The 16,606-nt window shown below is 38.6% G+C and overlaps 16 non-coding genes across 16 annotated transcripts; all 16 read left to right on the top strand.

The window, feature by feature from the left end:
* The first annotated feature begins 6,897 nt into the window (after positions 1-6,897).
* TRNAI-UAU (transfer RNA isoleucine (anticodon UAU)) lies at positions 6,898-6,990 on the top strand. Its single transcript is given in 2 exon segments — positions 6,898-6,935; positions 6,955-6,990. It is a non-coding gene; the product is annotated as a tRNA-Ile (tRNA).
* Positions 6,991-7,118: 128 nt separating this feature from the next.
* TRNAR-CCU (transfer RNA arginine (anticodon CCU)) lies at positions 7,119-7,191 on the top strand. Its single transcript has one exon. It is a non-coding gene; the product is annotated as a tRNA-Arg (tRNA).
* Positions 7,192-8,132: 941 nt separating this feature from the next.
* TRNAI-UAU (transfer RNA isoleucine (anticodon UAU)) lies at positions 8,133-8,225 on the top strand. The gene is given in 2 exon segments: positions 8,133-8,170; positions 8,190-8,225. It is a non-coding gene; the product is annotated as a tRNA-Ile (tRNA).
* Positions 8,226-8,353: 128 nt separating this feature from the next.
* TRNAR-CCU (transfer RNA arginine (anticodon CCU)) lies at positions 8,354-8,426 on the top strand. The gene has a single exon. It is a non-coding gene; the product is annotated as a tRNA-Arg (tRNA).
* Positions 8,427-9,367: 941 nt separating this feature from the next.
* On the top strand, positions 9,368-9,460 carry TRNAI-UAU (transfer RNA isoleucine (anticodon UAU)). Its single transcript is given in 2 exon segments — positions 9,368-9,405; positions 9,425-9,460. It is a non-coding gene; the product is annotated as a tRNA-Ile (tRNA).
* A 129-nt stretch (positions 9,461-9,589) lies between these two features.
* Positions 9,590-9,662, top strand: TRNAR-CCU (transfer RNA arginine (anticodon CCU)). The gene has a single exon. It is a non-coding gene; the product is annotated as a tRNA-Arg (tRNA).
* Positions 9,663-10,603: 941 nt separating this feature from the next.
* TRNAI-UAU (transfer RNA isoleucine (anticodon UAU)) lies at positions 10,604-10,696 on the top strand. The gene is given in 2 exon segments: positions 10,604-10,641; positions 10,661-10,696. It is a non-coding gene; the product is annotated as a tRNA-Ile (tRNA).
* A 670-nt stretch (positions 10,697-11,366) lies between these two features.
* On the top strand, positions 11,367-11,439 carry TRNAR-CCU (transfer RNA arginine (anticodon CCU)). Its single transcript has one exon. It is a non-coding gene; the product is annotated as a tRNA-Arg (tRNA).
* A 939-nt stretch (positions 11,440-12,378) lies between these two features.
* Positions 12,379-12,471, top strand: TRNAI-UAU (transfer RNA isoleucine (anticodon UAU)). The gene is given in 2 exon segments: positions 12,379-12,416; positions 12,436-12,471. It is a non-coding gene; the product is annotated as a tRNA-Ile (tRNA).
* A 131-nt stretch (positions 12,472-12,602) lies between these two features.
* Positions 12,603-12,675, top strand: TRNAR-CCU (transfer RNA arginine (anticodon CCU)). Its single transcript has one exon. It is a non-coding gene; the product is annotated as a tRNA-Arg (tRNA).
* Positions 12,676-13,183: 508 nt separating this feature from the next.
* TRNAR-CCU (transfer RNA arginine (anticodon CCU)) lies at positions 13,184-13,256 on the top strand. Its single transcript has one exon. It is a non-coding gene; the product is annotated as a tRNA-Arg (tRNA).
* Positions 13,257-14,195: 939 nt separating this feature from the next.
* On the top strand, positions 14,196-14,288 carry TRNAI-UAU (transfer RNA isoleucine (anticodon UAU)). The gene is given in 2 exon segments: positions 14,196-14,233; positions 14,253-14,288. It is a non-coding gene; the product is annotated as a tRNA-Ile (tRNA).
* Positions 14,289-14,419: 131 nt separating this feature from the next.
* On the top strand, positions 14,420-14,492 carry TRNAR-CCU (transfer RNA arginine (anticodon CCU)). The gene has a single exon. It is a non-coding gene; the product is annotated as a tRNA-Arg (tRNA).
* Positions 14,493-15,000: 508 nt separating this feature from the next.
* TRNAR-CCU (transfer RNA arginine (anticodon CCU)) lies at positions 15,001-15,073 on the top strand. The gene has a single exon. It is a non-coding gene; the product is annotated as a tRNA-Arg (tRNA).
* Positions 15,074-16,012: 939 nt separating this feature from the next.
* TRNAI-UAU (transfer RNA isoleucine (anticodon UAU)) lies at positions 16,013-16,105 on the top strand. Its single transcript is given in 2 exon segments — positions 16,013-16,050; positions 16,070-16,105. It is a non-coding gene; the product is annotated as a tRNA-Ile (tRNA).
* Positions 16,106-16,234: 129 nt separating this feature from the next.
* Positions 16,235-16,307, top strand: TRNAR-CCU (transfer RNA arginine (anticodon CCU)). Its single transcript has one exon. It is a non-coding gene; the product is annotated as a tRNA-Arg (tRNA).
* Positions 16,308-16,606: the final 299 nt, after the last annotated feature.

The following is a 16,606-nucleotide window of genomic DNA, read 5'->3' as shown; positions in this document are numbered from 1 at the left end:
TTTGATACAACTGGGCTGTGCAAATGAAAAATTACATTTTTTACACAAAAATGCAGTTCTGGCTCAAAATTTTTCATTTTCACAAGGAATGAAGGAGACAAAGCACCTCAAAATCTGTGCCCCAATTTCTCCCGAGTACGGCAATGCCTCACATGTGACCAAAAAATACCATTTGGGTGCATGGCAGGACTCAGAAGGGAAGGAGTGATTTTGGGATTTTGCAGCTCAGATTCTGGTGGAATGTTGGTGGGTGCTATGTCGCATTAGCAAGACCCCCCAAGCACCAATACAGTGGAACCCCCCCACAAGTGACCACATTTTGCAAACTACACCCCTCAGGGAATTCATCTAGGGGTATAGTGTACATTTCATACCCCCAGGGGTTTCACCAATTTTGATACAACTGGGCTGTGCAAATGAAAAATTACATTTTTTACACAAAAATGCAGTTCTGGCTCAAAATTTTTCATTTTCACAAGGAATGAAGGAGACAAAGCACCCTTAAAATCTGTGCCCCAATTTCTCCCGAGTACGGCAATGCCTCACATGTGACCAAAAATACCATTTAGGTGCATGGCAGGACTCAGAAGGGAAGGAGTGATTTTGGGATTTTGCAGCTCAGATTCTGGTGGAATGTTGGTGGGTGCTATGTCGCATTAGCAAGACCCCCCAAGCACCAATACAGTGGAACCCCCCCACAAGTGACCCCATTTTGCAAACTACACCCCTCAGGGAATTCATCTAGGGGTATAGTGTACATTTCATACCCCCAGGGGTTTCACCAATTTTGATACAACTGGGCTGTGCAAATGAAAAATTACATTTTTTACACAAAAATGCAGTTCTGGCTCAAAATTTTTCATTTTCACAAGGAATGAAGGAGACAAAGCACCCCAAAATCTGTGCCCCAATTTCTCCCGAGTACGGCAATGCCTCACATGTGACCAAAAAATACCATTTGGGTGCATGGCAGGACTCAGAAGGGAAGGAGTGATTTTTGGATTTTGCAGCTCAGATTCTGGTGAAATGCTGGTGGGTGCTATGTCGCATTAGCAAGACCCCCCAAGCACCAATACAGTGGAACCCCCCCACAAGTGACCCCATTTTGCAAACTACACCCCTCAGGGAATTCATCTAGGGGTATAGTGTACATTTCATACCCCCAGGGGTTTCACCAATTTTGATACAACTGGGCTGTGCAAATGAAAAATTACATTTTTTACACAAAAATGCAGTTCTGGCTCCAAATTTTTCATTTTCACAAGGAATGAAGGAGACAAAGCACCCCAAAATCTGTGCCCCAATTTCTCCCGAGTACGGCAATGCCTCACATGTGACCAAAAAATACCATTTGGGTGCATGGCAGGACTCAGAAGGGAAGGAGTGATATTTGGATTTTGCAGCTCAGATTCTGGTGGAATGCTGGTGGGTGCTATGTCGCATTAGCAAGACCCCCCAAGCACCAATACAGTGGAACCCCCCCACAAGTGACCCCATTTTGCAAACTACACCCCTCAGGGAATTCATCTAGGGGTATAGTGTACATTTCATACCCCCAGGGGTTTCACCAATTTTGATACAACTGGGCTGTGCAAATGAAAAATTACATTTTTTAACACAAAAATGCAGTTCTGGCTCAAAATTTTTCATTTTCACAAGGAATGAAGGAGACAAAGCACCCCAAAATCTGTGCCCCAATTTCTCCCGAGTACGGCAATGCCTCATGTGTGACCAAAAAGTGGCAGGACTCAGAAGGGAAGGAGTGATATTTGGATTTTGCAGCACAAATTCTGGTGGATTGTTGGTGGGTGCTATGTCGCATTAGCAAGACCCCCAAAGCACCAATACAGTGGAACCCCCCCACAAGTGACCCCATTTTGCAAACTACACCCCTCAGGGAATTCATCTAGGGGTATAGTGTACATTTCAAACCCCCAGGGGTTTCACCAATTTTGATACAACTGGGCAGTGAAAATGAAAAATTACATTTTTTTACACAAAAATGCAGTTCTGGCTCAAAATTTTTCATTTTCACAAGGAATGAAGGAGACAAAGCACCCCAAAGTCTGTGCCCCAATTTCTCCCGAGTACGGAAATGCCTCATGTGTGACCAAAAAGTGGCAGGACTCAGAAGGGAAGGAGTGATATTTGGATTTTGCAGCACAAATTCTGGTGGAATGTTGGTGGGTGCTATGTCGCATTAGCAAGACCCCCAAAGCACCAATACAGTGGAACCCCCCCACAAGTGACCCCATTTTGCAAACTACACCCCTCAGGGAAATTATCTAGGGGTATAGTGTACATTTCAAACCCCCAGGGGTTTCACCAACTTTGATACAACTGGGCAGTGAAAATGAAAAATTACATTTTTTTACACAAAAATGCAGTTCTGGCTCAAAATTTTTCATTTTCAGAAGGTATGAAGGAGAAAAAGCACCCCAAAATCTGTGCCCCAATTTCTCCCGAGTACGGCAATGCCTCACGTGTGACCGAAAAATACCAGTTGGGTGCATGGCAGGACTCAGAAGGGAAGGAGTGATTTTTGGATTTTGCGGCTCAGATTCTGGTGGAATGAATGGTGGGTGCTATGTGGCATTAGCAAGACCCCCGAAGCACGGTGAAATTATGAACCTAATAATCCATAGATGTGTGGTATATTTTAAAACACTCCTTTATACATAGGACGGGTTTGTCGGGGCAAGTGTCACACTGGAAAATAGTTTGCTTTCTTATTCCCTTTTTATAGCAAACTTTGCACCTTTTTTGTGTCCTGCCCTTTTTTCCAGTGGAGGGGATTTCATCAGGAAAATGCTGCCCTGGTACAATACGGGGGCCAGTACTAGAAGTACTGGGGCCCTCTGCCTGCTGGTTCCCAAATATTAGGCCCTTTATGACTTCCTCTTGAAAGTGCATAAATGTCCCCCTCTGGCCGGTAGAACGGAATAGCACGTAAGCGTTATACAGTGCCATCTGGATGATATACACGGCCAGCTTCTTGTACCAGATTTTTGTTTTCCGCAGGGCACTGTACGGCTTCAGTACCTGATCTGAAAGATCCACTCCGCCCATGTACCTATTGTAATCCAGGATACAATTAGGTTTTGAGGTGTGGGTACTGGTACCTCGTACAGGGACGGAGGTGGTACTGTCTCCGTGAATTGTTGTCAGTATAAGGACATCCCTCTTGTCCTTATATTTGACCAACAACATATTTTCGGTGCATATTCCCCTGCTTTCACCCCTTCTCATTACTTGGGCAATGTGCGTTTTTGGGAGGCCTCTTTGGTTCTTGCGCACAGTACCGCAAGCTGCTGTACCTCTTGAACCAAGGGCCTTAAACAGGGGGATGCTAGTGTAAAAGTTATCCACATAGAGGTGATAACCTTTATCCAGGAAGGGGTGCACTAAATCCCAGACAATTTTTCCACTAACACCTACGAGGGAGGGGGGGCATTCTGGCGGTTCAATTCTTGAATCCTTCCCTTCATATACCCTAAACATGTGGGTGTACCCTGAGGTGCTTTCACACAGCTTATACATTTTTATGCCATACCTTGCCCTCTTACTGGGAAGGTACTGGCGGAATTTAACCCTTCCTTTAAAATGTATAAGGGACTCGTCAATACAAATAAATTTTTCAGGGATGTACATCTCTTCAAATTTGGCACTGAAATGATCAATGACCGGCCTGACTTTGAATAGCCGGTCAAAGGTGGGATCATCTCTGGGTGGGCACTGTGCATTATCGTTGTAATGCAAAAATTTAAGGATCATCTCAAAACGAGCCCGAGTCATGGCCATACGGTAAAATGGGGTGCTGTACAGAACATCTGTACTCCAATATTGCCTAATTTCTGGCTTTTTTACTATGCCCATATGAAACACCAGACCCCAAAACGTCATCATCTCTACTGCATCTACAGGGTTCCACCTAGAAAATGATGACGTGGGGTTTTGAGCAATAAACTGCTGGGCATATAAATTAGTTTGGTCCACCATTAAATTTATAAAATCATCAGAGAAAAATAATTTGAAAAAGTCAATTTCTCTGAGACCTGTGGAATCAAATTGGATTCCTGGCATGGCCAAAAACTCAGGAACCTGGGGCTCAAAATTGTCTGGTGGTGGGGTCCATACGAGATCAATTATTGGGGGAGGGGTCTCAGCTGCTCTACGGGGGCATCTTTGAGGGGGTCCCTCATCACCAGAGGAGGAAGAGGAGCTTAAGACGAATCCTTCAAATTCCCCGCTTGCCTCACTGGCTGTGTCAGAGTCAGAGGCAAGCATGGCATATGCCTCCTCCGCTGAATACATTCTTCTGGATGACTGGGATGACATTTGGGATGACATTTGGGATGACATTTGGGATGCCATTTTTATTTTTGTGTTACTGGTAGTGAAATGTTTCAACACGTGTATAGTGTAGGGGGGGGGTACAAACTTTATTTCAACCCGGGGGGTATGTAGTGTGTAGTGTGTATGTAGTGCAGAAAAAAAAATACTTTATACAGGAATTTGATCCCAATAAAAAAAAAAAAAAAATTGAAGGGGTTAAAAAAAAAAAATTGAAGGGGTTAAAAAAAAAAAAAAAAAAAGGTCCTGCGCCAAAAATTGAGCACAGATGTTGATCAGTAACGTCCGTCACTGAACAGCGCTCAAAGGCAACAGGAATTTGATAAAAAAAAAAAAAAATAGATAAACCCTGTGCCGAAAAAGCTGATCAGTGATGTACGTCACTGATCAGCGCACAGTGGCCACAGGACACCCACAAAATCACAGTGTGTGTAAAAAAAAAATTAAAAAAAGACCCCACAGCACCCTCAAAAAAAAAAAGGTGATCAGTGATGCAACACTGATTACCAGTGAGGGGCAGCAGGTGCACAACCTTTGGTGCAACTGACAGTGCAACTGGCAGCAACTGACAGGTACATATAAAAAAAAAACCTCTGCACCCCCAAAAAGTTGCTGATCACCTCAGATATAGTGATCAGCACAAAAGGCGGGGGCAGCAGACACAAAATATAGCACTCTCTATCACTCTCTGTCACTATCTCTCTCTATCTCTCTCTATCTCTCTATCTCTCACTATCTATCACTCTATGACACTGCAGCAGCAGCACTGACAGTTATATATATGAAAAATAACCCCTGCACCCCCAAAAAGTTGCTGGGGGTGCACAAAAGGGGGGCAGCAGACACAAAATATAGCAGTCTCTATCACTCTCTGTCACTATCTCTCTCTATCTCTCTATCTCTCTATCTCTCACTATCTATCACTCTATGACACTGCAGCAGCAGCACTGACAGGTATATATATATATAAAAAAAAAACCTGCGCCCCCAAAAAGTTGCTGATCAGTTAATTTTTACTGATCAGCACAAAAGGGGGGGCAGCAGTCAGTTATATAAAAAATATATAGCACAATCTGTCACTATCTCTCTATCTCTCTCTATCTCTCTCTATCTCTCTCTATCTCTCTATCTATAACTCTATAACACTGCAGCAGCACAAAATATAGCACTCTCTGTCACTAGCCCTCTCTATCTCTCTCTCTATCTCTCTCTCTCTATCTCTCTATCTATAACTCGATGACACTGCAGCAGCACAACACAGCACAACACAGCACAGGAAGTCACAAGAAGTAGCAAGATCCAGGCAGTGATCAGGTAAGTATTTTGCAAGGTTCAGGTCAGTATACTGCGGCAGCTAGGCACGGTGACCGCACTGCACGCAATTCCAGACCGGAATGGCGTCTGCAGTGCAGTCACCGTTAGTTTAAACCCCCCTCCATGGCTGTGATTGGTTCGTCGGTCCGACGAACCAATCACGGCCTTTGGGGGCGGGCGGGGTGAGGTGGGGTGACACCAGTGTCACCCTTACACCCCGCGGTGATTGGTGCTGTACTTTACAGCACCAATCACCTCCGATCCCTGTGTCACCGGCGAACGTTATTCGCCGGTGACACAGAAAACGCTGTGAATGGCTGTTTACACTGAACAGCCAATCACAGCGATCGCCAACGGGGGGGCGGCATCGCAGCCCCCCCTGGGCATGCAGGGACATGTCTGCTGTCAGGGACAGCAGACATGTTTAAACTGTCACCGCGTCTATAGACGCGGTGGCAGTTAAATGGCATGACGTACATTTATGCAATGTGTCGGGAAGTACTTCCCGACCATGACGTAAATGTATGTCAAATGTCGGGAAGGGGTTATTTTTTCAATTCTTGTGATTTTGTTCTTACAAGAAATCTCCATTTACCTCAACATTTCTGTAGAGTTTGTCTTGCAAATAAGTACCAGAGTGGCTGAAATATGACATTATCTAAGGCAATTGCTGATGGGAATCTTAAAGTCCTTTCTTGCATGTTGGAAGAATGGTATTTTTGATTTTATCATATTTCTTCTGCCACTCATCTTACTGTCATTGTAGATGGTAGAGTTGCAACAAACAACATATTCTTTTAATCAGACTACAATAATAATATAAGACTTTACATATTAAAATAGTGCATTATAAGACACATTAGTGTCAGTTTTCCTTATGCCACATTTTACATCTACTATCTTAACATAATTTTAGAAAAAATTAAATGAATTATTTTCCAATTTTGAGAAAATGATACAGTAAAACCTAGATATGAATTTTCTTAGCAAATTACACCTACGAATACATAAATCTAGCCAATAACACCAATGCGCGATACAAATCATTTCTTTATGCTGAGCATTTAACTTCTATCAAGTACCTTATTGAAGTATTGAATGCAGTAAAATAGTGGAATTCAAAAAGAAATTAAATCAAGATGGGGAGACAGAGACAATAAGTGTATTGACATTTTTAACTGATGGTTAAAATATATCAGTGAAAGACCAAATTTTCAGGGCATACTGTGTGCTCCAGTGGCGCAATCGGTCAGCGCGCGGTACTTATAAGACAGTATCTGTTGAGCAATGCCGAGGTTGTGAGTTCAAGCCTCACCTGGAGCAGGAATATTTAGCTTTTTTTCATTTAATGATATCATCAGTCATTGATCATCTGCTCTCGGAACATTTTTTATATGTAAGGATATTATGAAAAAGTAAAGCAAGAACATGAAATGCAAAGCAGACAGTAAGCCCCAGTGGCCTAATGGATAAGGCACTGGCCTCCTAAGCCAGGGATTGTGGGTTCAAGTCCCATCTGGAGTGTTTGTATTTATATCAACCATCTCAGCATTAGGGGTGGTTCTTTTAGCCTTGCTTCACCTGGATGCTGGATTTGCACAACAGTCCTGTTGAGTTGTGCTTGTTAATTGTTGCCACAGTAGCTACAAAATGACATTTATCATGATAACATTGTGGATTAGTGTCCTTAAAACGTTTTTCTATAATTGAGGACCAAGGTTTAAAGACTCATCTTGGATGCATATTCCTTTGTTGCTCATTAGTCTTCACAAAAAAATGATTATTTTTTCAATTCTTGTGATTTTGTTCTTACAAGAAATCTCCATTTACCTCAACATTTCTGTAGAGTTTGTCTTGCAAATAAGTACCAGAGTGGCTGAAATATGACATTATCTAAGGCAATTGCTGATGGGAATCTTGAAGTCCTTTCTTGCATGTTGGAAGAATGGTATTTTTGATTTTATCATATTTCTTCTGCCACTCATCTTACTGTCATTGTAGATGGTAGAGTTGCAACAAACAACATATTCTTTTAATCAGACTACAATAATAATATAAGACTTTACATATTAAAATAGTGCATTATAAGACACATTAGTGTCAGTTTTCCTTATGCCACATTTTACATCTACTATCTTAACATAATTTTAGAAAAAATTAAATGAATTATTTTCCAATTTTGAGAAAATGATACAGTAAAACCTAGATATGAATTTTCTTAGCAAATTACACCTACGAATACATAAATCTAGCCAATAACACCAATGCGCGATACAAATCATTTCTTTATGCTGAGCATTTAACTTCTATCAAGTACCTTATTGAAGTATTGAATGCAGTAAAATAGTGGAATTCAAAAAGAAATTAAATCAAGATGGGGAGACAGAGACAATAAGTGTATTGACATTTTTAACTGATGGTTAAAATATATCAGTGAAAGACCAAATTTTCAGGGCATACTGTGTGCTCCAGTGGCGCAATCGGTCAGCGCGCGGTACTTATAAGACAGTATCTGTTGAGCAATGCCGAGGTTGTGAGTTCAAGCCTCACCTGGAGCAGGAATATTTAGCTTTTTTTCATTTAATGATATCATCAGTCATTGATCATCTGCTCTCGGAACATTTTTTATATGTAAGGATATTATGAAAAAGTAAAGCAAGAACATGAAATGCAAAGCAGACAGTAAGCCCCAGTGGCCTAATGGATAAGGCACTGGCCTCCTAAGCCAGGGATTGTGGGTTCAAGTCCCATCTGGAGTGTTTGTATTTATATCAACCATCTCAGCATTAGGGGTGGTTCTTTTAGCCTTGCTTCACCTGGATGCTGGATTTGCACAACAGTCCTGTTGAGTTGTGCTTGTTAATTGTTGCCACAGTAGCTACAAAATGACATTTATCATGATAACATTGTGGATTAGTGTCCTTAAAACGTTTTTCTATAATTGAGGACCAAGGTTTAAAGACTCATCTTGGATGCATATTCCTTTGTTGCTCATTAGTCTTCACAAAAAAATGATTATTTTTTCAATTCTTGTGATTTTGTTCTTACAAGAAATCTCCATTTACCTCAACATTTCTGTAGAGTTTGTCTTGCAAATAAGTACCAGAGTGGCTGAAATATGACATTATCTAAGGCAATTGCTGATGGGAATCTTGAAGTCCTTTCTTGCATGTTGGAAGAATGGTATTTTTGATTTTATCATATTTCTTCTGCCACTCATCTTACTGTCATTGTAGATGGTAGAGTTGCAACAAACAACATATTCTTTTAATCAGACTACAATAATAATATAAGACTTTACATATTAAAATAGTGCATTATAAGACACATTAGTGTCAGTTTTCCTTATGCCACATTCTATATCTACTATCTTAACATCATTTTAGAAAAAATTAAATGAATTATTTTCCAATTTTGAGAAAATGATACAGTAAAACCTAGATATGAATTTTCTTAGCAAATTACACCTACGAATACATAAATCTAGCCAATAACACCAATGCGCGATACAAATCATTTCTTTATGCTGAGCATTTAACTTCTATCAAGTACCTTATTGAAGTATTGAATGCAGTAAAATAGTGGAATTCAAAAACAAATTAAATCAAGATGGGGAGACAGAGACAATAAGTGTATTGACATTTTTAACTGATGGTTAAAATATATCAGTGAAAGGCCAAATTTTCAGGGCACACTGTGTGCTCCAGTGGCGCAATCGGTCAGCGCGCGGTACTTATAAGACAGTATCTGTTGAGCAATGCCGAGGTTGTGAGTTCAAGCCTCACCTGGAGCAGGAATATTTAGCTTTTTTTTCTATTAATGATATCATCAGTCATTGATCATCTGCTCTCGGAACGTTTTTTATATGTAAGGATGTTATGAAAAAGTAAAGCAAGAACATGAAATGCAAAGCAGACAGCAAGCCCCAGTGGCCTAATGGATAAGGCACTGGCCTCCTAAGCCAAGGATTGTGGGTTCAAGTCCCATCTGGGGTTTTTTGTATTTATATCAACCATCTCAGCATTAGGGGTGGTTCTTTTAGCCTTGCTTCACCTGGATGCTGGATTTGCACAACAGTCCTGTTGAGTTGTGCTTGTTAATTGTTGCCACAGTAGCTACAAAATGACATTTATCATGATAACATTGTGGATTAGTGTCCTTAAAACGTTTTTCTATAATTAAGGACCAAGGTTTAAAGACCCATCTTGGATGCATATTCCTTTGTTGCTCATTAGTCTTCACAAAAAATGATTATTTTTTCAATGCTTGTGATTTTGTTCTTACAAGAAATCTCCATTTACCTCAACATTTCTGTAGAGTTTGTCTTGCAAATAAGTACCAGAGTGGCTGAAATATGACATTATCTAAGGCAATTGCTGATGGGAATCTTGAAGTCCTTTCTTGCATGTTGGAAGAATGGTATTTTTGATTTTATCATATTTCTTCTGCCACTCATCTTACTGTCATTGTAGATGGTAGAGTTGCAACAAACAACATATTCTTTTAATCAGACTACAATAATGATATAAGACTTTACATATTAAAATAGTGCATTATAAGACACATTAGTGTCAGTTTTCCTTATGCCACATTTTATATCTACTATCTTAACATCATTTTAGAAAAAATTAAATGAATTATTTTCCAATTTTGAGAAAATGATACAGTAAAACCTAGATATGAATTTTCTTAGCAAATTACACCTACAAATACATAAATCTAGCCAATAACACCAATGCGCGATACAAATCATTTCTTTATGCTGAGCATTTAACTTCTATCAAGTACCTTATTGAAGTATTGAATGCAGTAAAATAGTGGAATTCAAAAAGAAATTAAATCAAGTTGTGGAGACAGAGACAATAAGTGTATTGACATTTTTAACTGATGGTTAAAATATATCAGTGAAAGACCAAATTTTCAGGGCATACTGTGTGCTCCAGTGGCGCAATCGGTCAGCGCGCGGTACTTATAAGACAGTATCTGTTGAGCAATGCCGAGGTTGTGAGTTCAAGCCTCACCTGGAGCAGGAATATTTAGCTTTTTTTTCTTTTCTTTTTTTTCTGCTCTCGGAACATTTTTTATATGTAAGGATATTATGTAAAAGTAAAGCAAGAACATGAAATGCAAAGCAGACAGGATGCCTCCTAAGCCAGGGATTGTGGGTTCAAGTCCCATCTGGGGTGTTTGTATTTATATCAACCATCTCAGCATTAGGGGTGGTTCTTTTAGCCTTGCTTCACCTGGATGCTGGATTTGCACAACAGTCCTATTGAGTTGTGCATGTTAATTGTTGCCACAGTAGCTACAAAATGACATTTATCATGATAACATTGTGGATTAGTGTCCTTAAAACGTTTTTCTATAATTGAGGACCAAGGTTTAAAGACTCATCTTGGATGCATATTCCTTTGTTGCTCATTAGTCTTCACAAAAAAATGATTCTTTTTTCAATGCTTGTGATTTTGTTCTTACAAGAAATGAAATCTCCATTTACCTCAACATTTACCTTATAAGACAGTATCTGTTGAGCAATGCCGAGGTTGTGAGTTCAAGCCTCACCTGGAGCAGGAATATTTAGCTTTTTTTTCTTTTAATGATATCAGCAGTCATTGATCATCTGCTCTCGGAACATTTTTTATATGTAAGGATATTATGAAAAAGTAAAGCAAGAACATGAAATGCAAAGCAGACAGTAAGCCCCAGTGGCCTAATGGATAAGGCACTGGCCTCCTAAGCCAGGGATTGTGGGTTCAAGTCCCATCTGGGGTGTTTGTATTTATATCAACCATCTCAGCATTAGGGGTGGTTCTTTTAGCCTTGCTTCACCTGGAAGCTGGATTTGCACAACAGTCCTGTTGAGTTGTGCTTGTTAATTGTTGCCACAGTAGCTACAAAATGACATTTATCATGATAACATTGTGAATTAGTGTCCTTAAAACGTTTTTCGATAATTGAGGACGAAGGTTTAAAGACCCATCTTGGATGCATATTCCTTTGTTGCTCATTAGTCTTCACAAAAAATGATTCTTTTTTCAATGCTTGTGATTTTGTTCTTACAAGAAATCTCCATTTACCTCAACATTTCTGTAGAGTTTGTCTTGCAAATAAGTACCAGAGTGGCTGAAATATGACATTATCTAAGGCAATTGCTGATGGGAATCTTGAAGTCCTTTCTTGCATGTTGGAAGAATGGTATTTTTTATTTTATCATATTTCTTCTGCCACTCATCTTACTGTCATTGTAGATGGTAGAGTTGCAAAAAACAACATATTCTTTTAATCAGACTACAATAATGATATAAGACTTTACATATTAAAATAGTGCATTATAAGACACATTAGTGTCAGTTTTCCTTATGCCACATTTTATATCTACTATCTTAACAACATTTTAGAAAAAATTAAATGAATTATTTTCCAATTTTGAGAAAATGATACTGTAAAACCTAGATATGAATTTTCTTAGCAAATTACACCTACAAATACATAAATCTAGCCAATAACACCAATGCGCGATACAAATTATTTCTTTATGCTGAGCATTTAACTTCTATCAAGTACCTTATTGAAGTATTGAATGCAGTAAAATAGTGGAATTCAAAAAGAAATTAAATCAAGATGGGGAGACAGAGACAATAAGTGTATTGACATTTTTAACTAATGGTAAAATTTATCAGTGAAAGGCCAAATTTTCAGGGTATACTGTGTGCTCCAGTGGCGCAATCGGTCAGCGCGCGGTACTTATAAGACAGTATCTGTTGAGCATTGCCGAGGTTGTGAGTTCAAGCCTCACCTGGTGCAGGAATATTTAGCTTTTTTTTCTTTTAATGATATCATCAGTCATTGATCATCTGCTGTTGGAACATTTTTTATATATGTAAGGATATTATGAAAAAGTAAACCAAGAACATGAAATGCAAAGTAGACAGTAAGCCCCAGTGGCCTAATGTATAAGGCACTGGCCTCCTAAGCCAGGGATTGTGGGTTCAAGTCCCATCTGGGGTGTTTGTATTTATATCAACCATCTCAGCATTAGGGGTGGTTCTTTTAGCCTTGCTTCACCTGGATGCTGGATTTGCACAACAGTCCTAATGAGTTGTGCATGTTAATTGTTGCCACAGTAGCTACAAAATGACATTTATCATGATAACATTGTGGATTAGTGTCCTTAAAACGTTTTTCTATAATTGAGGACCAAGGTTTAAAGACTCATCTTGGATGCATATTCCTTTGTTGCTCATTAGTCTTCACAAAAAAATGATTCTTTTTTCAATGCTTGTGATTTTGTTCTTACAAGAAATCTCCATTTACCTCAACATTTACCTTATAAGACAGTATCTGTTGAGCAATGCCGAGGTTGTGAGTTCAAGCCTCACCTGGAGCAGGAATATTTAGCTTTTTTTTCTTTTAATGATATCAGCAGTCATTGATCATCTGCTCTCGGAACATTTTTTATATGTAAGGATATTATGAAAAAGTAAAGCAAGAACATGAAATGCAAAGCAGACAGTAAGCCCCAGTGGCCTAATGGATAAGGCACTGGCCTCCTAAGCCAGGGATTGTGGGTTCAAGTCCCATCTGGGGTGTTTGTATTTATATCAACCATCTCAGCATTAGGGGTGGTTCTTTTAGCCTTGCTTCACCTGGATGCTGGATTTGCACAACAGTCCTGTTGAGTTGTGCTTGTTAATTGTTGCCACAGTAGCTACAAAATGACATTTATCATGATAACATTGTGAATTAGTGTCCTTAAAACGTTTTTCGACAATTGAGGACCAAGGTTTAAAGACCCATCTTGGATGCATATTCCTTTGTTGCTCATTAGTCTTCACAAAAAATGATTCTTTTTTCAATGCTTGTGATTTTGTTCTTACAAGAAATCTCCATTTACCTCAACATTTCTGTAGAGTTTGTCTTGCAAATAAGTACCAGAGTGGCTGAAATATGACATTATCTAAGGCAATTGCTGATGGGAATCTTGAAGTCCTTTCTTGCATGTTGGAAGAATGGTATTTTTGATTTTATCATATTTCTTCTGCCACTCATCTTACTGTCATTGTAGATGGTAGAGTTGCAAAAAACAACATATTCTTTTAATCAGACTACAATAATGATATAAGACTTTACATATTAAAATAGTGCATTATAAGACACATTAGTGTCAGTTTTCCTTATGCCACATTTTATATCTACTATCTTAACAACATTTTAGAAAAAATTAAATGAATTATTTTCCAATTTTGAGAAAATGATACAGTAAAACCTAGATATGAATTTTCTTAGCAAATTACACCTACAAATACATAAATCTAGCCAATAACACCAATGCGCGATACAAATTATTTCTTTATGCTGAGCATTTAACTTCTATCAAGTACCTTATTGAAGTATTGAATGCAGTAAAATAGTGGAATTCAAAAAGAAATTAAATCAAGATGGGGAGACAGAGACAATAAGTGTATTGACATTTTTAACTAATGGTAAAATTTATCAGTGAAAGGCCAAATTTTCAGGGTATACTGTGTGCTCCAGTGGCGCAATCGGTCAGCGCGCGGTACTTATAAGACAGTATCTGTTGAGCATTGCCGAGGTTGTGAGTTCAAGCCTCACCTGGTGCAGGAATATTTAGCTTTTTTTTCTTTTAATGATATCATCAGTCATTGATCATCTGCTGTTGGAACATTTTTTATATATGTAAGGATATTATGAAAAAGTAAACCAAGAACATGAAATGCAAAGTAGACAGTAAGCCCCAGTGGCCTAATGTATAAGGCACTGGCCTCCTAAGCCAGGGATTGTGGGTTCAAGTCCCATCTGGGGTGTTTGTATTTATATCAACCATCTCAGCATTAGGGGTGGTTCTTTTAGCCTTGCTTCACCTGGATGCTGGATTTGCACAACAGTCCTAATGAGTTGTGCATGTTAATTGTTGCCACAGTAGCTACAAAATGACATTTATCATGATAACATTGTGGATTAGTGTCCTTAAAACGTTTTTCTATAATTGAGGACCAAGGTTTAAAGACTCATCTTGGATGCATATTCCTTTGTTGCTCATTAGTCTTCACAAAAAAATGATTCTTTTTTCAATGCTTGTGATTTTGTTCTTACAAGAAATCTCCATTTACCTCAACATTTACCTTATAAGACAGTATCTGTTGAGCAATGCCGAGGTTGTGAGTTCAAGCCTCACCTGGAGCAGGAATATTTAGCTTTTTTTTCTTTTAATGATATCAGCAGTCATTGATCATCTGCTCTCGGAACATTTTTTATATGTAAGGATATTATGAAAAAGTAAAGCAAGAACATGAAATGCAAAGCAGACAGTAAGCCCCAGTGGCCTAATGGATAAGGCACTGGCCTCCTAAGCCAGGGATTGTGGGTTCAAGTCCCATCTGGGGTGTTTGTATTTATATCAACCATCTCAGCATTAGGGGTGGTTCTTTTAGCCTTGCTTCACCTGGATGCTGGATTTGCACAACAGTCCTGTTGAGTTGTGCTTGTTAATTGTTGCCACAGTAGCTACAAAATGACATTTATCATGATAACATTGTGAATTAGTGTCCTTAAAACGTTTTTCGACAATTGAGGACCAAGGTTTAAAGACCCATCTTGGATGCATATTCCTTTGTTGCTCATTAGTCTTCACAAAAAATGATTCTTTTTTCAATGCTTGTGATTTTGTTCTTACAAGAAATCTCCATTTACCTCAACATTTCTGTAGAGTTTGTCTTGCAAATAAGTACCAGAGTGGCTGAAATATGACATTATCTAAGGCAATTGCTGATGGGAATCTTGAAGTCCTTTATTGCATGTTGGAAGAATGGTATTTTTGATTTTATCATATTTCTTCTGCCACTCATCTTACTGTCATTGTAGATGGTAGAGTTGCAAAAAACAACATATTCTTTTAATCAGACTACAATAATGATATAAGACTTTACATATTAAAATAGTGCATTATAAGACACATTAGTGTCAGTTTTCCTTATGCCACATTTTATATCTACTATCTTAACAACATTTTAGAAAAAATTAAATGAATTATTTTCCAATTTTGAGAAAATGATACAGTAAAACCTAGATATGAATTTTCTTAGCAAATTACACCTACAAATACATAAATCTAGCCAATAACACCAATGCGGGATACAAATTATTTCTTTATGCTGAGCATTTAACTTCTATCAAGTACCTTATTGAAGTATTGAATGCAGTAAAATAGTGGAATTCAAAAAGAAATTAAATCAAGTTGTGGAGACAGAGACAATAAGTGTATTGACATTTTTAACTAATGGTAAAATTTATCAGTGAAAGGCCAAATTTTCAGGGCATACTGTGTGCTCCAGTGGCGCAATCGGTCAGCGCGCGGTATTTATAGGACAGTATCTGTTGAGCAATGCCGAGGTTGTGAGTTCAAGCCTCACCTGGAGCAGGAATATTTAGCTTTTTTTTCTTTTAAAGATATCATCAGTCATTGATCATCTGCTCTCGGAACATTTTTTATATGTAAGGATATTATGAAAAAGTAAAGCAAGAACATGAAATGCAAAGCAGACAGTAAGCCCCAGTGGCCTAATGGATAAGGCACTGGCCTCCTAAGCCAGGGATTGTGGGTTCAAGTCCCATCTGGGGTGTTTGTATTTATATCAACCATCTCAGCATTAGGGGTGGTTCTTTTAGCCTTGCTTCACCTGGATGCTGGATTTGCACAACAGTCCTGTTGAGTTGTGCTTGTTAATTGTTGCCACAGTAGCTACAAAATGACATTTATCATGATAACATTGTGGATTAGTGTCCTTAAAACATTTTTCTATAATTGAGGACCAAGGTTTAAAGACTCATCTTGGATGCATATTCCTTTGTTGCTCATTAGTCTTCAGAAAAAAATGATTCTTTTTTCAATGCTTGTGATTTTGTTCTTACAAGAAATCTC

This window comes from Crinia signifera, chromosome 5, assembly GCF_055691185.1.
Source record: "Crinia signifera chromosome 5, ASM5569118v1, whole genome shotgun sequence".
Lineage (NCBI taxonomy): Eukaryota > Metazoa > Chordata > Amphibia > Anura > Myobatrachidae > Crinia > Crinia signifera.
This window is presented reverse-complemented; position numbering and strand designations above follow the sequence as displayed.